This window comes from Callorhinus ursinus, unplaced genomic scaffold, assembly GCF_003265705.2.
Source record: "Callorhinus ursinus isolate GAN/ISIS: 27379988/994484 unplaced genomic scaffold, GSC_fseal_2.0 scaffold20, whole genome shotgun sequence".
NCBI classification, from domain to species: domain Eukaryota; kingdom Metazoa; phylum Chordata; class Mammalia; order Carnivora; family Otariidae; genus Callorhinus; species Callorhinus ursinus.
In genome coordinates, this window is record NW_027397082.1 from 29375340 (window position 1) to 29402487 (window position 27148).

At 40.8% G+C, this 27148-nt stretch overlaps 1 protein-coding gene across 18 annotated transcripts in view; it reads left to right on the plus strand.

The window, feature by feature from the left end:
* LOC112830731 (uncharacterized) overlaps positions 1 to 27148 on the plus strand; it is a 143298-nt gene that overhangs the window by 20491 nt on the left and 95659 nt on the right. For 3 of the 18 annotated variants that reach the window (XR_012381719.1, XR_012381721.1, XR_012381720.1), the window contains exon 4: positions 3585 to 3643. The exons of 6 other annotated variants lie outside the window; for them this stretch is intronic. The gene's annotated coding sequence lies outside the window, so the exon portion shown is untranslated. Of the gene's footprint in view, positions 1 to 759; positions 1213 to 1580; positions 2627 to 2803; positions 3018 to 3584; positions 3648 to 6382; positions 6398 to 27148 lie in introns of those variants that run through there. 9 more of the 18 variants (XM_073904478.1, XM_073904480.1, XR_012381729.1 and 6 more) reach the window with 8 other exon arrangements.

The window sequence follows — 27148 nt, forward strand, 5'->3', positions numbered from 1 at the left end:
ATTATTTAACTAAACCAGGCATCCGTGCAGAGGACTGCCTGTTGAATATGGGGCTGTCACTTTTTTTTTTTTTTAAAGATTTTATTTATTTGACAGAGAGACAGCTAGAGCAGGAACACAGCAAGCAGGGGGAGTGGGAGAGGGAGAAGCAGGCTTCCCGCTGAGCAGGGAGCCTGATGTGGGGCTCCATCCCAGGACCCTGGGATCATGACCTGAGCTGAAGGCAGACGCTTGACGATTGAGCCACCCAGGCGCCCCAGTGCTGTCACATTTTACGGGAATTTAAATTGTGCAAATTTAAAATAATGTGAATAAATATTTGAAAGTTGTATGTTATATACAAAGTTTGAAATCATGCAATTCTCTTAATACTTTAAAAAATTGTTGGGAATCATAGAATTTTAAAACTCTCTTAAACAGCAAATTGAGGTCAGTATTTATTACTATACATAATCCCTTTCACCTTAACCACACAAAATTTAACTCTATCATGTGTCAGTCTCCTGTAAGTGCTGTTTATGTGCTTTGAAACATTCATTTTGTGAATGATCTGCAGACTTGTGCTGCTACTTTAATATTCAGTGTTGCTAAAATAAAAATCTTTTTTTTTTAAACCAACTAACCCAAATATTTACTTAGGAGTGGTATTCATGCTTGTGCTCTAAAACATGCCTGAAAATTGGTAACTTTGGAATAGAATTTTTGTTTTTATTTATTTATTTTAAAACAGTTTTTTTTAATATTTTATTTATTTGTCAGAGAAAGAGCGTGAGCTAGCGCAAGGAGGGGAAGCAGCAGGCAGAGAAGCTGGCGTTCCACTGAGCAAGGAGACGGATGTGGGACTTGATCCCAGGACCCTAGAATCATGACCTGAGCCAAAGGCAGACGCTTAACAGACTGAGCCACCCAGGCGTCCCAGAATTTTTATTTTTTATACAATTTGAATTTGATGCACTATGCACTTGAATTGGTAGCTTAATTCTGTTAAATACTCAGAAAATATGAAGCAGAATTAAAACAAAATTTCTCTATCCCATTGGTAGATTTATGCTCTTTGAGAATGCATTTACTACACTTAGTCCAATGGGAAAATTAGTACTCGATTATCTAGATAGTAAATCTTGCCTTGTCTTCACATACATATTCTTCACATCACTACTATGTACTATAAATATGTGGGTTTCATTGTTGTGGGGTTTGTTGAATCCTGGTTTTTAAAAAACAACTTCAACTTCAAAAAACTTAACAAAATCTTTATAATAGACACTTTGGAACAATTGGGGAAATTTGAATATGGAGTTGATATTAGAAGGTTTTTATGGAATTACTGTTAAATTTTGTAGGTGTGATATTATTGTGATCATGTAGGAGTATGTCCTTAATCTTTTAAGATATATGATGACATATTCAGGGCTGAAGTGTCATCATAAATGACTATACATTTAGATAGATAAAACAAACATGGCAAAATATAACAGCTGTCGACTCTAGGTGAGGTGTTTATGTCTGCTCATTAAATTCTTTCAAAATTTTCTATTTGAAATTATCAATAAGAGCCGGGACATATATTGACCAAGAAAATGTTTACATTCTTCACTGAAAACATGCTATAATAGTTATGCCCTTAAAATGCTATTTTTGTAAAATGTCAGAAGATTGTGCACAGTCATCTAAGGGAGATTGGGCTGTGCGTGATAGTCGTTTTCTTTTAGTTTGTGTCTATTTTTATTCATCTACAACTTTTATGTATTGCAAGTAATTTTGAGAAGCTGGCACCATCATGTTTTATCATTATTACTACTACTGCCGACACCACCAGCTCTGTGGTGGGAGAAGCTCTGTCACAGGCTTTTCTTTTTCAACGTTCGCACTGCGTGACTCTCTCGAGTCTTCAGTCCGCGACAGTCTGCGAGTGCTGAATTTAGGCCTCACGCCCCCTGGCGGTTCTCCCCGACGCAGCTCCGGCCCCTCCAACCCCGCTCCTGCCGCGAGGCCTGACGGGAAACGCCCCTCCTGGTTTGCGGCTAGAGTCGCGCGGGAGCCGGGGGGAGGGGGGCTGGGCGTTTCGGCGCATGCGTTGCCCACGCTGGGCCCTGCGCCTGGGCGAGGCGGGGGCTGGAGCGCCGTTGGGGCGCGGCGGGTGTTGAGAAAGAGCTGCGCCCGCGGTGGGGGCGGGGCTCGGGCCCGGGTCGGGGCCCCAGGTCCCAGCCCGCAAGAAGTGCCTCCGCGGGTGGATCGCTGCGCGACCTTTGTTCGCACACTTGCGCCTGGGGGTTCTGAGGCTGCGGTAGTGTAGGCGGCTCCTGTTCGGAGGCCGCCGCACGCTCAGTGATTAATGCAGGGAGTCCTCACCGTTCTGCTCTAACAGATTAGGAAACGGAGACTCAAGACAGGCCCGCGAGCGCCTCGGCCCGCGCAGCCCGCGGGAGACGGCGCTAGGAGGCACATCCACAGCTGTCTCCTCTCTAAAAAAAGATTCTGCCTAAACCCGGCGACCTAGCCCACCCAGCATTGAGCCAGGGGGCATCGCCGTCAAATATAACGTGGAATCCGGTTTGTCGTGGGGCACTTGTATTTCCGGGATTCTTCGTGTTTCTTCAGCCTTTTTGGGTCACGCTTCATAATGGTTAGTTACGCGCCTGGTCTGAACTGTCCAGCCTGTGTGTCCTCAATGGTCCTGGTTTGGGTTTTTTGAAGGACCAGCCCAAGATGACGGGGTATAGGAAGTTCCAAGATTTGAGACCCTTATAGTAGGTTACAAGTGAAATGATTTTGGCCCTGACGTTCATGTCCTGGTTTCCAGGAACAAAGAAGCTCTCCTAAGGTAGAGGAATCCCACCTGGAAGATAGCCAATGTGAATGGCGACCTCCCACCAGGGCTGCAGAGCAGAGGAGGACTAGGCCGAGAAAGAGCAGACGCTAGATTTGGAAGGCTAGTAGCCCTATATGATCCCTGTGTTCTGCAAGCCACCCGTCAAACTGTTGACAACCTGAGTCTGAGCCAAGTTTCAGGAGAGGTGAGCTGCGGCTAAGGCCAAAGGGCAAGCCTGCAAAGCACAAGTCACTTCATTTGAGAGTTTGAGAGAGCATGGTCTGGAGGAAGGAAATACCATCTACCACCAAGAAAATTCTATCTCAGACCTCCCTAACAGCCTTTGGCTTCTTTCAAATGCTCCACTCTTTTCAGATCCGGAGGGGCTCTCATACCACACGCAGCATTGAGAGATGTGGTTGCTTCCTCCATTCTGAATTGAAGGACTCAGAAAGTAGTGTAGGAAAGAACTTCCTGGATTACCTGTTTCTGCTTACAATGAAAGATGAAAAACACTGAGCTAGAGAGGGTAAATGTCCAGGTCATCCTGTTCATTTGTGGCCTAACCAATAGTTGGATTTTCAGGTACAGTTAAAACGGGTTTTTGTCAAAAGACAGAAAACTACTGCCAAGGTCGTTAAGGACCAAAGGATGTTCTCCTACAGGAGGATGTTTTATCCAGCTAGTGAGTGGAGTTTTATAGACGGGAGAATCCAGGAGGTGCAAGGCAGGTCAGATCTCTTGTGATTATTCTTTCTTTCTTCTCCCCTAGCTCCACCTTTGTAGTTCCCTACATGTTTCCTAGTTCCACAGAAAGTGCATAGATCTCAGGTGAGTTGTTTATTGTTCTCCCTATTTTGTTTACCGTGACTGTCTGAGACTTTTAAGGGTCAATAGGTTAGAATGGAAATATAGAAATAGATGAAAATCAGCTTCAGGGAAAATATCCCGGACTACATCAATATCAGGAGTAGTATGCAGAAATAGGCAGGTTTTATGATATTGCAGCCAAATTTGTCCGATTTTTCTTTTGTATGTTTTATTTTTAGTTTTTCCCCCAAGATTTTATTTATTTACCTTAGAAAGAGAGAATGCATGTGAGTGGGGGGAGGAGGGGAGAGGGAGGGGAAAAGAATCTCAGGCCGACTCCACGTGGAGCCCGACTCAGGGCTGCATCCCACCACTGAGGTCACCAAGAGTCAGACGCTCAACCTACTGAGCCACCCAGGAACCCCTTTATTCTTATTTTTATTTTTTTTAAAGTAGGCTCCACACCCACATGGGGCTTGAACTCACAACTCTGAGATCAAGAGTCGCATGCTCCGTTGACTGAGCCAACCAGGTGCCCCTAAATTTGTCTGGTTTTTCTGATGGTTATAGCAAAAATGCAGACATTCTTTGTTGCATGATTTGAATTGGTCCTTAAATTGTTATGCTAATTCCTCATAAGACACAAGAGTTCTAAAAAATGTTCCTGCCCTGATTTTCCTGTAGGTAACAGTAAATCTTTCAGGGACTATGGACGATCAATACAGCCTGCTCCTCAAGGGAAGCAGGACACTTTGTGCTGAAGGAGAATTTAGTCAATCCAGGTTTCTACAGGCCCAGGCGCCATGGTCCCATAGACCTCTTTCTGATGATCCCACTTGATCCAGGCATATAACCAGGGATGTCTCCAAGAAAGAATGGATTATACCACCTTCAGATAATCTCCTTTAATATTATGAATAGATTGTGCAGCAGGTGGATTAAAGTTGTATTTTCTGGCAAATGTTTCCCCATTTCCCTTTCATATTTCAAACCAAATCACTTGTTGGATCTGTCTGGTAAGGGGCAGTGGAGATCTTATTATGGCAAATATCATGGATACTTTAGTACTTAAGTTACTTTAATTGAGGTAATAGTGAATTGAGCATTCTGTCTAGTTTTGGTGCTCATGTCCAGTCTCTCCTAGAAACTCTTCTTGCTTGGTTTCTGGTCTATTCCTCCTTCTGTGATTACTTCTTTTCTGTCTTTTCCATAGCGTCTTCTTCCTCTTCTTGCCTTTTATTATTGTTTCTTCCACAGTGTCCATTACTGATCTCCCATTGTGCTCACTCTCTTGGTCTTGCTGGCTAATCTCCTCTCTGGGGATGTGGCGTTTGCTGGGATGCTTGAATCTGGCTCTCCAGTCCAGATCTCTCCCCTACCCTGGACCCTAATGGCCAACTTGCTGGACATCTCTGTATAGCTCATCTAAAGGCCCTTCAAACTCTACAGATCCAAAAGGAAAGTTGTTATTAATGGCCACCCCCCCCGCCACCCTTCTTTATTTCCTACCAGATGTTATGACCAGCCAACCCATTGTCCAGGTAACAAACACAACATTCTTTCTCTCTCTCTTTTTTAAGATTTTATTTATTTATTTGACAGAAAGAGAGCGAGAGAGGGGACACAAGCAGGGGGAGTGGGAGAGGGAGAAGCAGGCTTCCCACTGAGCAGAGAGCCCGATGCGGGGCTTGATCCCGAGGACCCTGGGATCATGACCTGAGCCAAAGGCAGACCGTTAACGACTGAGCCACCCAGGCACCCCTCTTCCTTTTTTAATGAAATTGAAATAAAGTGCACAAATCCTAAGGGTACAACTTGATGAATTTTTCATATGCTATGCATCTGGCTAGCTATCACCCAGATCAAGATAAGCGTTATTTTCTGCAATGCGAAGGCTTCCCTTGTGTTCTTTCCAAGACAGTACTTGCCCACTCTCACTTAATGGTAACCATTATTTTGACTTCTATTATCATATATTAGTTTTGTCTAATTTTAAACTTCATATAAATAGAATCATGCAATATATATTCTTTTGTGTCTTTTTTTTTTTTACGATTTTACTTATTTATTTGACCGAGAGAGTGAGCACAAGCAGGGGGAGTGTCAGGCAGAGGGAGAAGCAGGTTCCCCACTGAGCAGGGAGCTCAGGACCCTGGGATCCTGACCTCAGCCGAATGCAGATGCTTAACCCTTAACCGACTGAGCCACCCCGTTGCCCCTGGTCTGACTTCTTTTATTCAATGTTATGTCTGTGAGATCATCCATGGGTAGCACTAATTTGTTTTTTTTTCCCCTTGTGTGACTATACCACAGTTTATCCATTCTCCTCTGGATGGATGTTTGAGCTGTTTCTAATTCTGGCTTTTGTACATGTCTTTTGGTATACATATGCTCTTGATTTTGAAGGATCTCAACCTAGAAGTGGAATCGAGGGGTCATAGATCATATATATGTTTGGCTTTGACAAATTCTGCCAAATGGTTTGACAAAGTAGTTGTACTACTTGACACTCCCAACAGCCATACACCAGTCCTGTTGTACCATAGCCTTGACACTTGACACTTGATGGCATTTGGTATTGTTTGTGAGGTGGTTTTTTTTTTTTTCTTTTGAATTTGGTGGGTGAGTGTAGTGGTATCTCATTGTGGTTTTATTTTGCACTTCTTTGAAGAGTGATGATGTTGAGCAGCTTTTCGTGTTAACTGACCATTTTCATATCTTTTTTTTAATTATTATTTTTTCTTTCTTTCTTTGTTGGAGAGAGAGACAGCAGGCAGTTCCTGCAGTTCCTGCAGTATGATTTATTGAAGACCTTCCTTTCCCAACAGAATATTGTTGAAAATCACATGACCACATATATGAGCATTTATTTTTGGATTTTTTTTAAAAGATTTTTATTTGAGACAGAGAGTGCATGTGAGAGAGAATGAACATGGGGAGAGGCAGAGGGAGAGGGAGAAGCAGACTCTCCACTGAACAGGGAGCCTGACATGGGGTTCCATCCGAGGACCCTGAAATCATGACCTGAGCTGAAGGCAGATGCTTAGCCAACTGAGCCACCCAGGCACCCTGGATTTTTTTTTTAAGATTTATTTATTTATTTTAGAGAGACAGAGACGGGGGAGGAGAGGGGCAAAGGGAGAGAGAATCCTGAAGCAGACCCCTTGCTGAGCACAAAGGCCGATGCAGGGCTCAGTCCCACATCCCGTGACCCTGAAATCATGACCTGAGTTGGTCATAACTGACTGATCCAGCCAGGCCCCCCCTTTTTGGATTCTTATTTCTATTGCAGTTGTCTCTTTGTCTAGCCTCATGCCAGTAGTACCCTGCCCTTATTATTGTAGCTTTATAAAAAGTATTCGTATCTGTGGGTACAGGTTCTCTACTTTCATTCTTTAAGATTTGCCTTGGCTACTTTAAGTCTTTTATATTTCCATATCAATTTTATAATAATCTGGTCAATCCCTCCCACCCCCAATCGGCTGGAATTTGGTATTGCATTGAATCTAGAGATTGATTTGGCACACTGGTCATATTAATATAGACTTGAATTTTCAATTCATGAACATGGCATTTCTCTTCCTTTACTTAGTTTTTTTTCTCAGCAATGTTTGATAAATTCCATGTATGCATCTTATACTTTTTTTGTTAGATTTATCCTTAGGTAGTTGAAAATTTTTCTCTTTATTTGTGTATTGCTAATATATAGAAATATAGTTAATTTTTGTATATTGAACTTGTTTTCAGCGACCTTACCATTTATTAACTTTCATATTTGATCTGTAGATTATTTTGGATTTTCTACCTACACAACTATGTTATATGACTATTTCTTACTTTTTTATTCATTTTTAAACTTTATTTTCTCTCTTTATTGCTGTGGCTAGGAGCTATAATGTACTATGGAATAAAAATAGTACATCCTGTTTTCTTCCCAGTCTCAAGGGAAAGTGTTCAATATTTTATCATTTTGTTTGATGTTTGCTGTAAGCTTTTTGGTAGATATTCTTTGGGAAGTTTCATTCTGTTCCTAGTTTGCTGAGAGTTTTTATCATCCAATGGGTGTTGATTACTGAGATGATTATATTATGGTTTTCTCCTTTATTCTTTTTTTTTTTTGAAGTTTTTATTTATTTATTTGACACAGAGAGAAGAAACAGTGAGAGAGGGAACACAAGCAGGGGGAGTGGGAGAGGGAGAAGCAGGCTTCCTGCGGAGCAGGGAGCCCAATGCGGGGCTTGATCCCAGAACCCTGGGATCATGACCTGAGCAGAAGGCAGATGCTTAATGACTGAGCCACCCAGGCGCCCCTCCTTTGTTCTTTTAATGGGTTGATTAATATTAACATATTGATTGAGGTAATTTTTTTGGATTGAGGTAATTAATGTTTTGATTTTCAAATGTTAAACCAGCCTTTTTTTTTTTTTAAGATTTTATTTATTTGTCAGAGAGAGACACAGCGAGAGAGGGAACACAAGTAGGGGAGTGGGAGAGGGGGGGAAGCGGGTTTCCTGCTGAGCAGGGAGCCTAATGCCTGCTCAATCCCAGGACTCTGGGATCATGACCTGAGCAGAAGGCAGGTGCTTAATGACTGCGCCACCCAGGTGCCCCTAAACCAGCCTATTTTTAGGGGGGAAAAATCCCGCTTGATCTTGACATTCTGTCACCTTTAAATATATTTTATGATAAATTGCTTACAATTTTTGTCTTTGTCCATTCATGAGAGAGACTGTTATTTTCCTTTCTTATAATGTCTTTGTTAGGTTTTATATCAGTTTTATACTGGCCTCAAAAAACTTAAGTATTTTTTCATTGTTCTCTGGAAGTGTCTGCGTAAGGCTGGTTTTATTTATTTCTTAATTATAAAATTAAGTGAATTTATCTAGGGTCTGGATTTTCTTTATAGAGTTTTAAATTATAGATTTAATTTCTTTGTATTAGGAAAATTGTCCTTTAGGACATGATAAAAGTTGCTGTTGTTTCTTCCCGGTTTGTCATTTGTCATCTCCAGGTAGGGAGTAGGTGCTTTTTGTTCCAGTGCAAAGCATGGCTCACACACACCACTTCAAATAACAAGAGTCACACAAAGGGTTTCTCACAGTTGGCTTTGCTTTCTGGATCTATTTCCCCCAGGGCTGATCTTCTAGGAAGAGTCAACAATGGTATTAATTTAGCATCCTGATATGAACTGAAAGCCTTAATTTTATCCCTGTCCCTTAACATTTTTAGTCAAGGTCAGCAGTGACCTCTATTGCTGAATCCAATGGTGAAAAGTCTCAGTCTTCTTACTTGCTCTTTTATTTTTTTATTTTTATTTTTTAATGCTTAACTGACTGTGCCACCCAGGTGCCCCCTTACTTGCTCGTCAGCCACATTTGACACCACTGGTTGCTTTTTCCTTCTTTTTCTTTCTTTTTGTTTTTTTTTAAGATTTTATTTAGGGGCGCCTGGGTGGCTCAGTCGTTAAGCATCTGCCTTCGGCTCAGGTGGTGATCCCAGGGTCCTGGGATCGAGCCCCGCATCAGGCTCCCTGCTCCGCGGGAAGCCTGCTTCCCCCTCTCCCACTCCCCCTGCTTGTGTTCCCTCCCTCACAGTCTCTCTCTGTCAAATAAATAAATAAATACAATCTTTAAAAAAAAGATTGTATTTATTTATTAGAGAGAGCGCGCACAAGCAGGGAGGAGGGGCAGAGGGAGAGGTATGTGGGGCTTGATCCCAGCCCCTGGGATCATGACCTGAGCCTAAGGCAGATGTTTAACCGACTGAGCCACCCAGGCGCCGCTACTTTTTCCTTCTGATTCACTTTTTCACTTGGCTTTCACACTCCATTAATAATTCCTTTGCTCTCCTGTTTGCTGGTTTCTCCTTTTCCTCCGGTCTAAATGTTGGTGTGCTGCAGGGTGTGGTCCTTGGTCCCCGTCCTTCCTTTGTTAGAGGGCCCTCCCTTGATGATCTCGTCTGTTCTTATCTGCTGATAATCTGTGGCCCTGCACATCTCTTTCTGCGCTTGAGATGCGTTTATCTAATTGTCCAATCTGTATCTCCACTTGAATGTTTAGTAGACTCAAGCTCAACCTGACTAAAAGTTACCTCCTGGGCTTCCCCTCCCAAACCTGCTTCCTCTGGTGCCTTCTCCTTGATTAAGGATTGCAGACCTTTTGGAATCATCCTCGACATGTTTTTTCTTGTGCTCCATTTCTTATTTGTCAGCAAAACCATGGGGCCCTGTATCTAAAACATATCTAGAGTCTGACCTCTTCGGATCTTCTCTGCTGTGGTTACCCTCACCAGGCCAGAATAATTGGTCTGGTCTTGTCTGGATTACAGAAATAGTCACAGAGCAGGTCTTGCCACTTCTCAACCCTGGCCCCTCAACACAGCATCCAGAGTGCTCCTTGTAGAATGTGAGTCAGTTATTTTATGTCACTCCTCTGTTCAACATCTACATTTTTCCCTGAGTAAAAGCCAAGTTCTTACACTGGGTTATGTGGCCCATTTTTGATCTGATCTCACCTCCTTAGCCCCTTGATCCCTCTGCTCCAGCCCTACTTGCGTTCTTGCTGTTCTAGAAACATACCATGCACAGTGTCACCTTCATCCTTGTACCAAATATACCTTCTGCCTGGAGCGTGCTTTCTCCAGGGAGCCTGGTGGTGCACTCCCTTTCCTCCTCAGGACCTTGCTCAAATGTCATTGCTCAGTGAGGTCTACACAAACGCCCAGCTTAAAATTGCCACACTAAGCTCGTGTTCCCCTTGCCCTAAGTTTGGTCTACTTTGTATTTTTAACATAGCACTTTTCATCTAACATACTCTACAGTTTCTTTATTACTATATTGTTTATCTTCTGTTTTCCCTAGGCTAGAGGAGGTGAACTTTGTTTTTCACTCTTGTATCCCAAGTGCCCAGGACAGTGGAACATAGTAAGAATTTTTTTTTTTAAGATTTTATTTATTTATTTGAGAGAGAGAGAGAATGAGAGATAGAGAGCACGAGAGGGAAGAGGGTCAGAGGGAGAAGCAGACTCCCTGCTGAGCAGGGACCCTGATGCAGGACTCGATCCTGGGACTCCAGGATCATGACCTGGGCCGAAGGCAGTCGCTTAACCAACTGAGCCACCCAGGCGCCCAGGAACATAGTAAGTATTGAAAAATCATTAAATGAAAAAAAATCATTCAGTGAATGAGTGAATGAATTTTTATGTGTTGATTTGTTTTTACCTGTCTCATTTGTAAGCTCCATGTGGTTTAGTTTTTTTAATCCAATTTAATACAGACTTAAATATGTTATTACTTGAGTGTTTCCTTTTGTTTTTTATACTTATTCACTCAAGTTTATTTTTTATACAGTGTGAGGTCTAATTTCTTTCTTAACAGATAGATAACTTTATTTATAATTATGGCAACCTCATTCAACAAGTTAATCACCCTTTGCCTCAGATTTAAATTGTGACTTTATGGGGCGCCTGGGTGGCTCAGTTAAGTGTCTGCCTTGGGCTCAGGTCATGGTCTCGAAGTCCTGGGATCAAGCCCCACGTCGGGCTCCCTGCTCAGCGGAAAGCCTGCTTCCCCCTCTCCTGCTCCCCCTGCTTGTGCCCTCTCTCTTTCTGAAATAAATAAATAAAAAATCTTTAAAAAAAATTGTGACTTTACTATGTGTTAAAACATACATAAGACTATTAAGACTGTACTTCTGGACTTTTACTTGCTCCTGACATATTTTATTTTTGTTTTTGTTTTTGTTTTTTAAGATTTTATTTATTTATTTGAGACACAGAGATAGAGAGAGAATGAGCAGGGGGAGAGGGAGAGGGAGAAGCAGACTCCTCGCTGAGCCAGGAGCCCCATGTGGGGCTCAATCCCGGGACCCCAGGACCATGACCTGAGCCGAAGGCAGACGCCCAACCATCTGAGCCACCCAGGCGCCCTGACATATTTTATTTTTGATTTGAGGAGCTTTGTAATAAATAACAGTATCTAGCAGGGCAAGCACCCTTTACAGTTTTTGCTTTGGACATACTTATTTCCCCCCGTTTGAATTAAAAAAGTTATATCCAGTGGATCTCCTCCCTGTCTTGTAAAAAAAATATTTTAAGCACAGTAATAAAAAAAAATTGATTTGCTAAATTATCTTAAACTTTTAGGTTAATTTTTTAAAAAGATTTTATTTATTTATTAGAGAGAGAGAGCACATGAGAGAGGGGAGGGTCAGAGGGAGAAGCAGACTTCCTGCTGAACAGGGAGCCCGATGCGGGACTCGATCCCCGGACTCCAGGATCACGGCCTGAGCCAAAGGCAGTCGCTTAACCAACTGAGCCACCCAGGCACCCCTTTAGGTTAATTTTTATAGCTCAGCATTTTGGTAAGTCTTAGATCTCAGGAACATTGTTTTATGTCCTACATGAACATTTTTTTTTAATTTTTTAAAAAAGATTTTATTTGACAGAGAGAGACACTGTGAGAGAGGGAACACAAGCAGAGGGAGTGGGAGAGGGAGAAGCAGGCTTTCCGCCGAGCAGGGAGCCCGATGCGGGACTCGATCCTAGGACCCTGGGATCATGACCTGAGCCGAAGGCAGTCGCTTAAAGACTGAGCCACCCAGGTGCCCCACATGAACATTTTTTTAGGGGTGCCTGGTGGCTTAGTTAAATGTCTGGCTTCGGCTTGAGTCACGATCCCAGAGTCCTGGGATCGAGCCCCGAACGGGGTTCCTTGCTCATCTGGGAGCCTATCTCTCCCTCTCCCTGTCAAATAAATAATAAATCTTAAAAAAAAAAAGAATATTTGTTTAGTACAGAACAGCTTTATTGAAATATAATTCAAATGCCATATAATTCACCCCTTTAAAGTGTATACTTCAGTGGTTTTTAGTGTATTTACAGAGTTGTGCAACCATCAACACTAATTTCAGAACATTTTTTTTTAAATTTTATTTATTTATTTAACAGAGAGAGACACAGCGAGAGAGGGAACGCAAGCAGGGGGAGTGGGAGAGGAGGAAGCAGGCTTCCCACGGAGCAGGGAGCCTGATGCAGGGCTCGATCCCAGGACCCTGGGATCATGACCTGAGCCGAAGGCAGATGCTTAACGACAGCCACCCAGGCGCCCCTAATTTCAGAACATTTTTATTGCCCCCAAAGAAGCGCCATAGTCCTTAGCAGTCACCCCCATTCTCTCTAAAAACCATTAACCTACTTTCTGTCTTTGTGGATTGGCCTATAGCAGACATTTCATATACATATATAAGTATTTCACGTACACTATGTACTTTTTGTGTCTGGCTTCTTTCACTTAGCATGCTGTTTTAAAGGTCCATCTCTGTTGTAGTATATTATTTCCTTTTTATGGTCAAATATTCCGTTGTATGGATATGCCACATTTTGTTTATTCAGTCATCAGTTGATGGACATTTGGGTTATTTCTGCTTTTTTGGGCATTATCAATAGTGTTGCTCTGAACAGTTGTGTACAGGTGTTTGTGTAGACATGTATTTTCAGTTCTCTTGAGCGCCCTAGGCCTGGAATTGCTGGGTCATATGGTAACTCTGTGTTTAGCATTTTGAGGAACTGAAATTTCCACAGTGAAGTTTACATTCCCACCAGCAATATATGAGGGTTCCCATTTGTCCACATCCTTGCCAGCGTTTGTTATTCTCTCTTCTTTTGATTATAGCTGTCCTGGTGGGTGTGAAGTGATATCTCCTTGTGGTTTTGATTTGCATTTCCCTAATGACTAAGGATATCAAGCATATTTTCATGTGCTTATTGACCATTTGTGTATCTTTTTTTGAGAATTATCTATTAAAATCCTTCACACATTTTTAATTGGGTTGCCTATTATTGAGTTAGAGTTCTTTATATATTCTTTTTTAAAAAAGATTTTTCTTTTTAAAGAGAGAGAGATTTTTTTTTTTTAATTTTACTCATTTATTTGACAGAGAGAGTGAGCACAAGCAGGGGGAGCAGCAGAGGGAGAGGGAGAAGCAGGCTTCCCACTGAGCAGGGAGCCTGACACAGGACTTGATCTCAGGACCCTGGGATCATGACCGGAGCCAGAGGCAGATGCTTAACGACTGAGCCACCCAGGTGCCCTGTTTCAGCTTTATTTTAATTTAAGATGTTATCCTCATTTTTTAATGCTTTCTTTGCTTTTTTATTTTTGATACTTCTTTTAGCTAATTATACGATTCCTGATTATTTTCAGTTTTTGTTTGTTTTTTTTTTAGATTTTTTTAATTTATTGAGAGAGAGAATGGTAGAGAGAGAACACGAGAGGGAAGAGGGTCAGAGGGAGAAGCAGACCCTGCTGAGCAGGGAGCCTGATGTGGGACTTGATCCCGGGACCCCAGGATCATGACCTGAGCCGAAGGCAGTCGCTTAACCAACTGAGCCACCCAGGCACCCTCAGTTTTTGTTTTAAAATTAAAGACAAGTTTTCTCTATGATTGCTTTAGTTGTAGCTTTTAGGTTTCATGTGACAAATCCCCGCTTTGTTTTTTTCTGGGTAATTAGTAATTTGGATGTTGGTTACTTTTCTTTGACCTAGTTTTTAATTTGGAGGGTCTCATGAGTTAATGACTTTTTGGTGAGATTATTTTTTTCATTTTGGTTTTTGTAGGTCATAATCAGACAAGGTAACCTGTAAAATCTCCGATTTGTAGAATTTAATAATATTTTCTCTGAAATAAGCATAACATAACAATTATAAGTGGATCTTTATTGTCAGATGACCTGATTCCAGTTAAGGATGACCTTGGAAAGTTGATAACATTTTTCTGCCTCAATTTTCCTATCTGTTAATTGGGGGAAAATACTACCTATGTTATTGGTTTTTCCTGAATATGAGATAATATATATTTAAAATATTCTATGAAAAGCATTCTTCCAAATAAGTGTCTATTGAATTTTACCTGTCAGTATTATTACCTGACACAAGAGTTAAATAAACTATATTTAATAGATATATTTTTTTATTGGTAGAGATATATTGTCTCTCACTGTAATTGTGGTTTGTTTTCTTTAACCAAATTATTCTGTAATTCTAGCAGTTTTTCTTTATTTGGATACATACAAGTTTGACTTAAACCTTGATTAATTTTTTTTTATTAAAAGATTTTATTTATTTATTTGACAGAGAGAGACACAGAGAGAGCAGGAACACAAGCAGGGGGAGTGGGAGAGGGAGAAGCAGGCTTCCCGCGGAGCAGGGAGCCCGATGCGGGGCTCGATCCCAGGACGCTGGGATCATGACCTGAAGCAAAGGCAGACGCTTAACGACTGAGCCACCCAGGCGCCCCTAATTTTTTTTTTTTAAAGATTTTATTTATTTATTTGACAGAGAGACACAGTGAGAGAGGGAACACAAGCAGGGGGAATGGGAGAGGGAGAAGCAGGCTTCTTGTGGAGCCGGGAGCCTGATGTGGGGCTCGATCCCAGAACCTGGGATCATGACCGGAACCAAAGGCAGACGCTTAACGACTGAGCCACCCAGGCGCCCCAAACCTTGATTAATTTTTACCATTTATCATTACATGATATTTGCCTTTGCCCCATTGAAAGTTAAGGCTGCAAATTCTACTTTATCTGATGTAACTAAGGCCATGCTTGCTTCCCTTTTATTTGCATTTTCTTATAAAATTTTGTTCATTTTTCACCATTTTTTATCATTTTGAGATTTATTTTTTATAAATAACAAATGTCAACATTTTGGTTTTTTAGACCATTATGTCAGTCTGTCTTGGATAAGAAATATATCCACTTGGGATGCCTGGTTGGCTCAGGTTAAGCGGCTGCGTTCGACTCAGATCATGATCCCAGGGTCCTGGGATCGAGTTCCGCATTGGGCTCCCTGCTCAGCGGGAAGCCTGCTTCTCTTCCTGCTTGTGCTCGCTGTCATTCTCTAATAAATAAACAAACAAATAAAATCTTAAAAAATATATATATATAATTAAAAAAAAGAAATATATCCATTCACATTTTCTGCAGTAATCCATATATTTTGTTTTATATATCCACCTTAGTTTGCTAAATATTATATTTGAGTGTCACATATATCATAATTTTGTGCTATTAATTATATATTTTCAGAATCTGGCTTGTTCAAATATCTTAGTATTTAATTTTTTTATGTTAATTTGGTAGACTTCTGATTTTTAATTCTCACAGTTACCAACTTCCTCCTGAATATTATAACTGAGTGTATATCTACTAACATATCAGGATTACTTCATTGCTTTTCTGCTGCTTCGTGCTGCAGTGATTGCTACTCCTCCTCCAGCTCCTCTTAGACGACCTTAGAAAGCTTTAGTCCACCCTACCCCACACCCAGACTCCTTCATTTTGTTAATTTATCAGTATATTATTAGTTCTTCCCTATGGACAATCTCTGTTTCAAGAGGTCTTTTTTAACATTATGTTGTACATTTCAAGTAGGCTCCACACCCAGCATGGGGCCCAAAGGGGGGATTGAACTCACAACCCTGAGATCAAGACCTGAGCTGAGATCAAGAGTTGGAGGCTTAGGGGCGCCTGGGTGGCTCAGTCGTTGAGTGTCTGTCTGCCTTTGGCTCGGGTCATGATCCCAGCGTCATGGGATCGAGCCCCGCATCAGGCTCCCTGCTTAGCTGGAAGCCTGCTTCTCCCTCTCCCACTCCCCCTGCTTGTGTTCCCTCTTTTGCTGTCTCTCTGTCTGTCAAATAAATAAATAAAATCTTAAAAAAAAAAAAAAAAGATGGGGCACCTGGGTGGCTCAGTCGTTAAGCGTCTGCCTTTGGCTCAGGTCATGATCCCAGGGTCCTGGGATCGAGCCCTGCGTCGGGCTCCCTGCTTTGTGGGGAAGCCTGCTTCTCCCTCTCCCTCTCCCCCTGCTTTTGTTCCTTCTCTCACTCTCTCTCTGTCAAATAAATAATAAAATCTTTAAAAAAAAAAAAGATTTGGGAGGCTTAATCAACAGCCACCCAGGTGCCCCTGTGTTGTACATTTCAAATCATGTTGATATTATCCATCTAGTTGTAGCTGTATATCACTAACAAGATCTGTTGTTTCCCACTCCTTCCTTTCCTTTTCAACTTCCCCTTGCTTGAGACTTGTTTAACAGTTTATTTGTACTTCCTCAGTGTTTTCTCTGTGGAGGTAACATAGGCGATTTATTCCTTGAGGCGCTTCCCATTTGAACACATCTGGTTTGGGGCCCGTCATATGAAAGGCAATTTATTTGTGTATAAGATTTCTAGATTGAAATTCTTTTCTCATAATCTCATTGTCTTTTTGTTTTCACCACTGCAGAGGAGAAATCTGAAGTTGGGATAAATCTCTTTACTTTGTGAGTCAGTTCTTTCATCTGGAGGCTTGTAAGAGTTTATCCTTGTTATTCAGTATTATATAAATGTATGCCTCAGTGCATCTTTTTTCATTAATTGTAGGTTGGTGGCTTTCTTCTTTCAACGCTTTAGGTATTTAATTCCACTCTTCTTGCTTGCATGGATTCTGAGAAGCCTGTTGTAATTCTTATCGTTGTTTCTTTGTAGGTAAGGTGCATACCCCCCACTCCCCACTCTCCACTTCCTTGCTTCTCTCAGGATTTTCCCCTTTGTCTTTGGTTTTCAGGAGTTTTTTTTTTTTTTAAGATTTTATTTATTTATTTGACAGAGAGAGACACAGCGAGAGAGGGAACACAAGCAGGGGGAGTGGGAGAGGGAGAAGCAGGCTTCCCGCCGAGCAGGGAGCCTGATACGGGGATCAATCCCAGCACCCTGGGACCATGACCCAAGCCGAAGGCAGATGCTTAACGACTGAGCCACCCAAGCGCCCCTGGTTTTCTGGAGTTTAAATACCATATGACTAGATGTGGTTTTGTTGGTATTTATCCCGCTTGGTATTGTCTGAGCTTCCTGGATCTGTCCTTAATTTTGGAATTTTTTGGTCATTATTGCTTCAGTTATTCCCTCTGCTCTGTTCTTCTGGTATTCTACTTATGCATATATTATACCTTTTGATGTTGTCCCACAGCTCTTGGATGGATGTTCAGTTTTTTTATTCTTTTTCTCTTCACATTTTAGTTAGTGAATTTTGTTGACCTCTCTTCAAGTTCACTGGTTCTTTCCTTGGTTTGTTGTGTGATGTGCCCTTCAAAGGCATTCCTCATTTCTATTACTGTGGTTTTGAATTCTAGCATTTCCTTTTGATTTTTTCTTGGAATTTTTCTTTCCCTGCTTATGTAACTCATTTATTCTTGAATGTTGTCTAATTTTTTTCATTTAACTCTTTAGCATATTAATCATAGTTATTTAAAACTTGCTCTCATAATTCCAGCATCTGTGTTGTATCTGAGTCTTGTTCTGATGATTACTTCGTGTCTTCTGGGTGTGTTTTTTTCTTTTTGATATGCTTTGCAATTTTTTTTCCAAAGCTGGACATGTATCTTGTAAAAGAACTGAGATAAATGGGTTTTTAGTGTGAGGATTTCTGTGATTCTGGCTAGGAGATGGGCTGTGTTTAATGTTGTAGCTGTAGGGCTCAGAGTCTCCAAATTCCTTTAATGTCCTTGTTTTTGACTCCCCTCTTGACTTTGGGCTTCCCTGTGTACTCCTGTGTCTTGAAACTGTTCAGCTTTTTCATCTGTGATCTAGTGTTATTGCCGTGGAGCCTGTTGATGTGGTGGGAAGTTGTCGAGAGAGAAGCATTTCATAATCTTAGGATTAAATTTCAGTCTTTTAATGGTCCTATGTTCCAGTATTTCTAGTAAGCTAGAAAACTGTTAGTTTCATTTATTTTATTTTTTAATTTGTTCAGTTTTATTGAGGTATAGTTGGCAAATAAAATTGTAAGATATTTAAAGTGTAGGGGATCCTGGCTGGCTTATGGAAGAGCATGTGACTCTTGATCTCAGGGTCATGAGTTTGAGCCCCTTGTTTGGTGTAGAGATTACTGAAAAAAAAAAAATTGAACAACAACAAAAAGTGTAAATTGTGATGATTTGATATACATACACATTGTGAAAGGATTCCCCCATCTAATTAATTATTTATTAAATTTGTTACCTCATATATTTATTTATTTTTTTACTGTTTTGTGAGAACATTTAAGTTCTCCTCTCTTAGCAAATTTCAGTGTACAGTATAGTGTTATCAACTGTAGGCACCCTGTTATACATTAGATCCTCAGACTTCATTCATCTTACAGCTGGAAATTTGTAACCTTTTACCAAACTCTCCCTATTTCCACTACCGGTCAGCACCTGGCAGTCACTTTTCTACCTTCTGTTTCTATGAGTTTGACTTTTTTTTTTAAGATTCCATATATAAGTGATACTGTGCAGTATGTCTTTGACTTATTTCATCCAGCATAATAATGATTTCATAGCCCATCCATCTTGTCCCACATAGGGGGATTTCTTTCTTTCTCATGGCTGAATCATAATCTACAGTGGATAGATAGTGTATGTGTGTGTATATATATATATATGTATATATATATATACATATATATACACATACACCACATCTTTGTCCATTCATCTGTTGATGGACAGCTTAGATTGTTTTATATCTTGGCTATTGTGTATAATGCTACAGTGATTATAAGAGTGCAGATTTGTCTTCGATATCCTGTGTTCTTTTCCTTTGGATATGTATCCAGAAGTGGGATTGCTGGGTCATATGATAGTTTTATTTTTCATTTTTTGAGCAACTTCCATACTGCTTTCCATGGTGGGTGCACCAATTAATTTTTCCAACAGTACACACAGATTCTCTTTTCTCCACAGCCTCACCAGCTGTCTCTCAGACCTTTGTGCTTGTCCAAGCCACCTTCTTTGTTTTTAGTGGCTCCTGGTAGTTGAAGGCATGCCAAGACCTATCAGTGTACCAAAACAGGGATCTCAGTCAGCACCTAGATGCAGGCTGGCTGGAAGCTGATCCATCAGGCAGCAGCTGGGAAAGTATGTAGTAAGGCCCTTTCCAGGGAGAAACTGGAGATGGGCTTTTTAAATTTTTAAAATTATTTTATTTTTTTCTTTTAGAGAGAGGGAGAGCATGAGTGGTGGGGTGGGGGAGAGGGAGAGAATCTCAAGCAGACACTCTGCTGAGCGCAGAGCCTGATGGGGGGCTTCATCTCACAACCCCTGAGATCATGACCTGAGCCGAAATCAAGAGTTGGATGCTTAACCAACTGAACCACCCAGGCGCCCCCCCCAATTTTAGTTTTTGAGTTTCTTTTTGAAGCAGTTTTAACTATTTGCAAGGATTGATATGTTATGGATTTCATACTTTTTTTAAAGGGTTTATTTATTTATTTGACAGAGAGAGGGACAGCAAGAGAAGGAACACAAGTAGGGGCAGAGGGAGAGGGAGAAGCAGGCCTCCCGCTGAGCAGGGAGCCCGACATGGGACTCAATCCCAGGACCCTGGGATCATGAGCTGAGCCAAAGGCAGCTGCCTAACCGGCTGAGCCATCCAGGCGCCCCTGGATTTCATAATTTTTTATAACTATAAGTTAAAATAAAATTTTAAATGAACAAAGATAAAATTTAAAATTTTAAATGAACAAAGAAAATTTACTTATATTTTTTAACCAAATAAATTCATTCTGTCTTGCAGTTTCTATATGGGTGACTTGGTCTCTTGTATAAATCTAAGAAGCAGGATTGCAATGATCTTATTTTAATGTATTTTGAAATGTTTTGCTATTTTATCACCCTAACAGTTATTTTAACATTACTCATCAATTATGTCCAACAGTGCTAAACTAGACTAAAATATAAGAAAATAGAAGAATGATGCAATTTCTTAGAAGGTTAATGTAACAGTAAAGTAAACCTTCACTGCTATATCATCCTTCAGTTTTCTTACTGAGTTCCCTGAAGTATTGAATTAGTTTTGATGAAGTTATGAAAGAAGTCTGAAGACGCCTTATTCGTTTGTTTGTTTGTTTGTTTGTTTTTAAAGATTTTATTTATTTATTTGAGAGGGAGAGAGAATGAGAGATAGAGAGCACGAGAGGGAAGAGGGTCAGAGGGAGAAGCAGACTCCCTGCTGAGCAGAGAGCCCAATGCAGAACTCGATCCAGGGACTCCAGGATCATGACCTGAGCCGAAGGCAGTCCCTTAACCAACTGAGCCACCCAGGTGCCCTGTTTTTTTTTTTTAATATTTTATTTTTAAGTAATCTCAGCACCCAACATGGGGGCTGAACTCATAATCCCAAGATCAAGAATCGCACATTTCATTGACTGAGCCAGGCGTCCCTCTTTTTTTTTTGGTTTTCATTGAACAAAATTGAGAATTCAGAATTTTTGTTTTCTTTTCTTTTTTATTTATTTGAGAGAGAGAGAGAGCACAAGAGAGGGGTCAGAGGGAGAAGCAGAGTCCCCGCTGAGCAGGGAGCCCAATGCGGGACTTGATCCCGGGACTCCAGGATCATGACCTGAGCCGAAGGCAGTGGCTTAACCAACTGAGCCACCGAGGCGCCCCCAGAATTTTTGTTTTTTGCCTTAATTGCAAAAATCAGAAAGCTGACACGAGAAGACTTCATAGTTATTAGACAAAATCAGAAGATAAATGTAAAGAGACAGAAGCACTCTAGATCTAAATGATGGTGTAATTCATTTATAAGTGAAATAGACTGTAAATTTTAGATGATGACATTGTAGACAAATAAAGATGTGCATCTGATCCTTTTATAAGAGCAGCTTGAATGTATACTTGTTTGGAAATTAGTATTCTTTGTGAGTCCCAGCAAGAATGCAAATATAGCCTAGGCAATCGAGTTTTCCTTTTAAGTCTAATGGAAATGAGTACTTTCTGAAATCTAATTTGGTGTTGTCATATGGACTAGAAAAGACGGGATGACATTGTAAGCATGTATGTTAGTAAGGCTCTTGTTTCAGGAGATAACGGACTAGATCCCGATCTGATTGTTCCACATCTAATTGTTCCTTTGATGTCTCCCCTCACCATCATTGTCTGTTAATTTGCCTTGTGATTCTACTTCCTGTTTGTTGAGTTGTTGGGTTGATTCTATTCCTTGGGGGGATCCCCATCCCAGAATCAAGCAGTTATCCAAACATTTTGTATTTATTGTTTGTGTTTATTTCAAATTCTCTATCCATTTTTTAATGTCACATTTTAAACTTTTTTTTTTTTAAGATTTTATTTATTTGACAGAGAAAGACAGCTAGAGAGGGGAACACAAGCAGGGGGAGTGGGAGAGGGAGAAGCAGGCTTCCCGCCGAGCAGGGAGCCCAATGTGGGGCTCGATCCCAGGACCCTGGGATCATGACCTGAGCCGACGGGAGACGCTTAACGACTGAGCCTCCCAGGTGCCCCTTTCAAATATTTTTAAAAAGTAATCTCTATACCCCCCAACATGGTCAAGAGTCACATGCTTCACTGATTGAGCCAGCCAGGCATCCCTGAATATCACATTTTTAAAAATTGAGGTGTAATTGACATACAATATTATATTGCTTTCAGGTGTATAACATAATGATTCATTATTTGTATATATTGCAAAATGATCACTGCAGTAAACATTTTGAAGTGCCAAATTATGTTTTGTTGCCAGATTGCCCATTTTCCACTACTGCAAGTTATTTATTTTATCCAAACCTACGGGAATGAGGCAGTATGCCCTTGGATTACTTTCACAGCAAAAGACTGGGGTATAAAAGACATAAAAATATGTCATCTTTTCATAAGAAATACCTTACTACTTATAAACTGTGGTAAATTATTTTTATTTCTACACTTTTGCATAGTTGACCTGTTGGGGAAGAGCCAGGAAAAGCAAGAGCAGTATTTGTGGGAAGTCGATTTTGTCAACAACAAAACACTGACTGAGGAGAGAAATAGTGTATTAGGAAAATCATTTTATCTGAGCACAAACTCTGTTCTGCAAGAAAAATATCGAGTATATGTGACTCATATGGAATGAGTTTTGAATTTTATTTCAGAAGTAATTATTAGTAATAGAAACTTCTTTGTAAGGAAGCTTGAAGAGTTTAATGCACACGGGAAATTGCTCCTCTGTAAAAGCAGAATTTTCATTCTGGAGAGAAACCTTTTGAATATGACGAAAATGGAAAAGCTATTGGTCAAAATGAGGACCTGTTTCAACATCAGTATATTTAAACTCTGAAGCAGCTTTTTGAATGTAAGGAATGTGGGAAAGCCTTCCATGAGGGAGCAACATTATTTTATTTTATTTACTTATTTGCCAGAGAGAGAGAGAGAGGGAGGGAGAGGGAGGGAGAGCACAAGCACGGAGAGCTGCCGGCAGAGGGGGAAGCAGGCTCCCTGCTGAGATCATCACCTGGGATCATGACATGAGCCTAAGGCAGTGGTTTAACTGACTGAGCCACCCAGGCGTCCTGAGGGAGCAACTTTCATTGTGCATAAGAGAACATGCTCATGGGGGAAGCCCTATGAATATAATGAATATATGAAAGCCATTTCTGATAGACCAGCATTCACTTCATTAGGGAACTCATATAAAGGAGAATCCCTGTGAATTTAATGACTGTGGGAAGTGGTCTGTTGGTGAGAAGTCAACTCTAAGCATAGTCGAGTTATCATGGGAAAGAAATACTATGAGTGTGTTGAAAGTGAGAATAGTTTCAGTAAGTAGTCACTGCAATGAATTTGTAAAGGAGAGGAAACTTTTGACTGTAATGAAGATTGGGAAGTATTCTGCAAGAAGCCAAATTTCATTCAGCATGAAGAAACACATACAGAAAGGAAAGCCTGTAAAATTAATATGCTGGCACATTTTGCAAGAAGCCAAAGCTTCCTGTGGGTCAGAAAACATATATAGGAGAAAAACTCTATGAATGTCATGAACATTCCCACTTTCAGCCATGAATCATCTCTCACTACATTAAAGGATACACAGGAGAAACCCTATGCACCAAATGTGGGAAAACTTTCAGATAAATGTCAGGCCTCGCAGTGCATCAGAGAACACACACAGGAAAAACCCTATGAGTGTAATGTTTGTCAGAAAGCCTCCAGTAATAGGTTAGCCTTCACTGTACATCAGAGAATACATACTGGGAAGAAACCTGATGAATGTAAGGAATGTGGGAAAACTTTCTCCCAGAAGCCAAACTTCATTAATCATCACAGAACTCACACAGGAGAGAAACCCTATGAATGTAATGAATGTGGAAAATCCTCCGAAGTCAAAACTGAGAGAACATCAGAGAACACACATAGGAGAGAAACCTCATAAATGTCACGAATGTGGGACAACTTTTTACCACAAATCGACCCTCACAGTACATCAAGAGAACCCACACAGGGGAGAAACCCTTTGAACATAGTGAATGTGGGAAAACCTTTCACCAGAAGCCATCCCTGACAACACATCAGCGAATACGCACTAGGGGGTAGGGTAACCCCAGGACTATACTGGAACCACTTGCCAGAATCCTGACCTCACTGAACCCCAGAGAAACAACACTGAGAAGAAACCACTGTCAACATTCTGAAAACTCAGAAACCTTCACCTTCTTGTCAGACTCATTGTGTAGCAGAAACAGCCCAGGGCTGAGGTGGGGAACCCATTAAATAGGAGAAAGCTTTTGCCCAGAAGTGGCATTTCATTGAACAGCAAAATAATTGGTATTTGATAACCTTATTAAAATTTTGAAGATTTATAATGTAACAGTAGTAAAAAAAAATATGGAGGCTTTTTTTTTTGGAGGAGTATATATCTTATATAAGAGAGATTAAAAAAAATTTTTTTTTATTCATGAGAGAGAGAGGCAGAGGGAGAAGCAGGCTCCCCATCGAGCAGGGAGCTCAACACGGGACCCGATCCCAGGATCATGACCTGAGCTGAAGGCAGATGCCCAACCAACTGAGCCACAATTTTGCATGATTGGTTTGCTTATTGGAACTGAACATTATAGTAGGAAACATATATTTGCTTAATAACATATAATTTTGAATTAATGATTTTAATATGAATATGAAATGGGTAAGGTGTCCCATACTTAATACCTATGTAAATTTTTGGTTTAATTGAAATGTTCATTGAGATAATTATAGATTGTAAGATAGTTTTACATTTTTATTTTTTTAAATTTTTAAAAAGATTTTATTTATTTGAGAGAGAGAGGGAGGGAGAGCACAGATGGAGAGGGAGAGGGAGAAGCATACTCCCTGGTGAGCAGAGAGCCTGACATGGGACTTGATCCTAGGACCCCGAGATCACGACCTGAGCCGAAGGCAGACGCCCAACTGACTGAGTCACCCAGGCTCCCCTAAGATGCGATTTTAATAACACAGATCAGGTGTCCCCTGTACCTGGCCTCCCCCAGTGGTAACATCTTGCAAAACTGTAGTACAGTATTGTCCAGGAAAATTATCATATTGATACAATCCACCAGTTTAAAGTTTCTCAGTTTTATTTGTCCTCATTTATGTGTATGTGTATTGAGTTCTGCGCAGTTTTATCACATGTGTGGGTTCGTGTATCCACCACCCTGTCAAGGTACAGAGCAGTTCCATCACCACAGGGGTTCTGTGTTTCTCTTCTATAACCACATCTCCCTCCCTTCTGGATCTCCTCATTCTAGTGCCTGCCAATCAATAATGGGTTCTCCATTTCTAAAATGTCACTTAAAAAATGTTACATGAATGGAATCATAAAATGTATAACCTTTTAGAATTGGCTTTTTTCACTCAGCATAATTGCCTGAAGATTCATTTAACCATGTTTTTGTGCGTATCAATAATTTATTCTTTTTAATTGCTGAGTATTATTTTGTGGCCTGGATGTACTGCAGTTTGTTTACCCATTAAGCTATGCTGTTTCCAGTATTTTATTATGAGTAAAAGTGTTATGAATGTTTTTTTCCCCCTTTTGCTCATTGCAGTGACTAGAACTTCCAGTACTATGCTGAATAAGAGTGGTGAGAGTAGACATCTCCACTTGTTCCTGATCTTAGGGCAAAAGGACTGTCTTTCAACATTAAGTATGATGATAGCGGGGCACCTGGGTGGCTCAGTTGGTTAAGCGGCTGCCTTCAGCTCAGGTCATGATCCTAGGGTCCTGGGATCGAGCCCCGCATCAGGCTCCCTGCTTGGCGGGAAGCCTGTTTCTCCCTCTCCCACTCCTCCTGCTTGTGTTCTTTCTCTAGCTGTCTCACTGTCTCTGTCAGTTAAATTACAAAAAATAAGAAAAAAGTATGATGATAGCTGTAGATTTTTTAATAGATTCTCTTTACCAGACTGAGGTAATTTCCTTCTGTATTGGGTGTCCCCAGGACCCCTAGATTTGGTGATTTATTTGGAGGACTCACAGGACTCAGCATATAGTCCTATTCGTGGCTAAGATTTATTACAGTGAAAAGAGATAAGGCAAAATCAGCAAAATGTGTAGGCATGGATGGGCAAAGTCCAGTGGAAAGCTGACGAAAGCTTCCACAAGTCCTTTCCCAGTGGAGTCACACAGGATGCGTGTGATTCTTCCAGCACCAAATTGTGACAGTGCATGTGAAGTATTGCCTACCAGTGAAACTCATCAAAGACTCAGGGCCCAAGGTATTGTCCCTAGCACAAACCCAAATTCCAGCTTCTCAGAAGGAAGGCACATTTTCAGGATAAGGCATATTGTCTGAACAAACAGTTTAGGCACAGTGAGACAGTCTTATCGGGGAAAGATGAAACACTCCTGAAATCCAAGTTCCCAGGTGCCAGCAACAGGCCTTGAAAGCAGGCCTTCCTGAGAATATTAATCTCAGGCTTGCCATATTAACCCTTTTCTGCACACTTTCTATTTCTGACTTGTTTGGAGTTTGTCCAGATGTTAGATTTTGTTAAATGGTTTTTCTACATTTGTAATATGAGCACATGAGTCTTCTTCATTAGCCTGTTTATATGGTGGATTACATTATGATGACGCTTAATGACTGAGCCACCCAGGCGCCCACTGACTGATTTTTTTTTTAAGATTTTATTTATTTATTTGACAGACAGCGAAAGAGGGAACACAAGCAGGGGGAGTGGGAGAGGGAGAAGCAGGCTTCCCACTGAGCAGAGAGCCTGATGTGGGGCTCTATCCCAGGACCCTGGAATCATGACCCAAGCCGAAGGCAGACAGTTAACGACTGAGCCACCCAGGCGCCCCTGATTGATTGATTTTTAAGGAAGCTCTAGGCCCAGCGTGGGGCTTGAACTTAGGACCCCAAGATAAAGAGTGGCATGCTCTACCGACTGAGCCAGCCAGAGCCCCCACATTATGAATTTTTAAATGTTTAACGAACCTCACCCCTTGGAATAAATCTGTCTTGGTCATGGTGTGTGGTACTTTTTATACACGATTGGATTGGGTTTCTTAGTATTTTGTTGCAGATTTTTGTGTGTAAATTGATGAGAGGTATTGGTCTATTGTTTTTTTTCTGCACTGTATGTATGGTTTTGGTATCAGGCTAATATTAACTTTATTAAAATAGTTGGGGAGTGCCTTTCTGTTTTTTTAAAGAATGTCTAATTGATATTAATTATTCTTTTAATGTTTGGTAGATTCT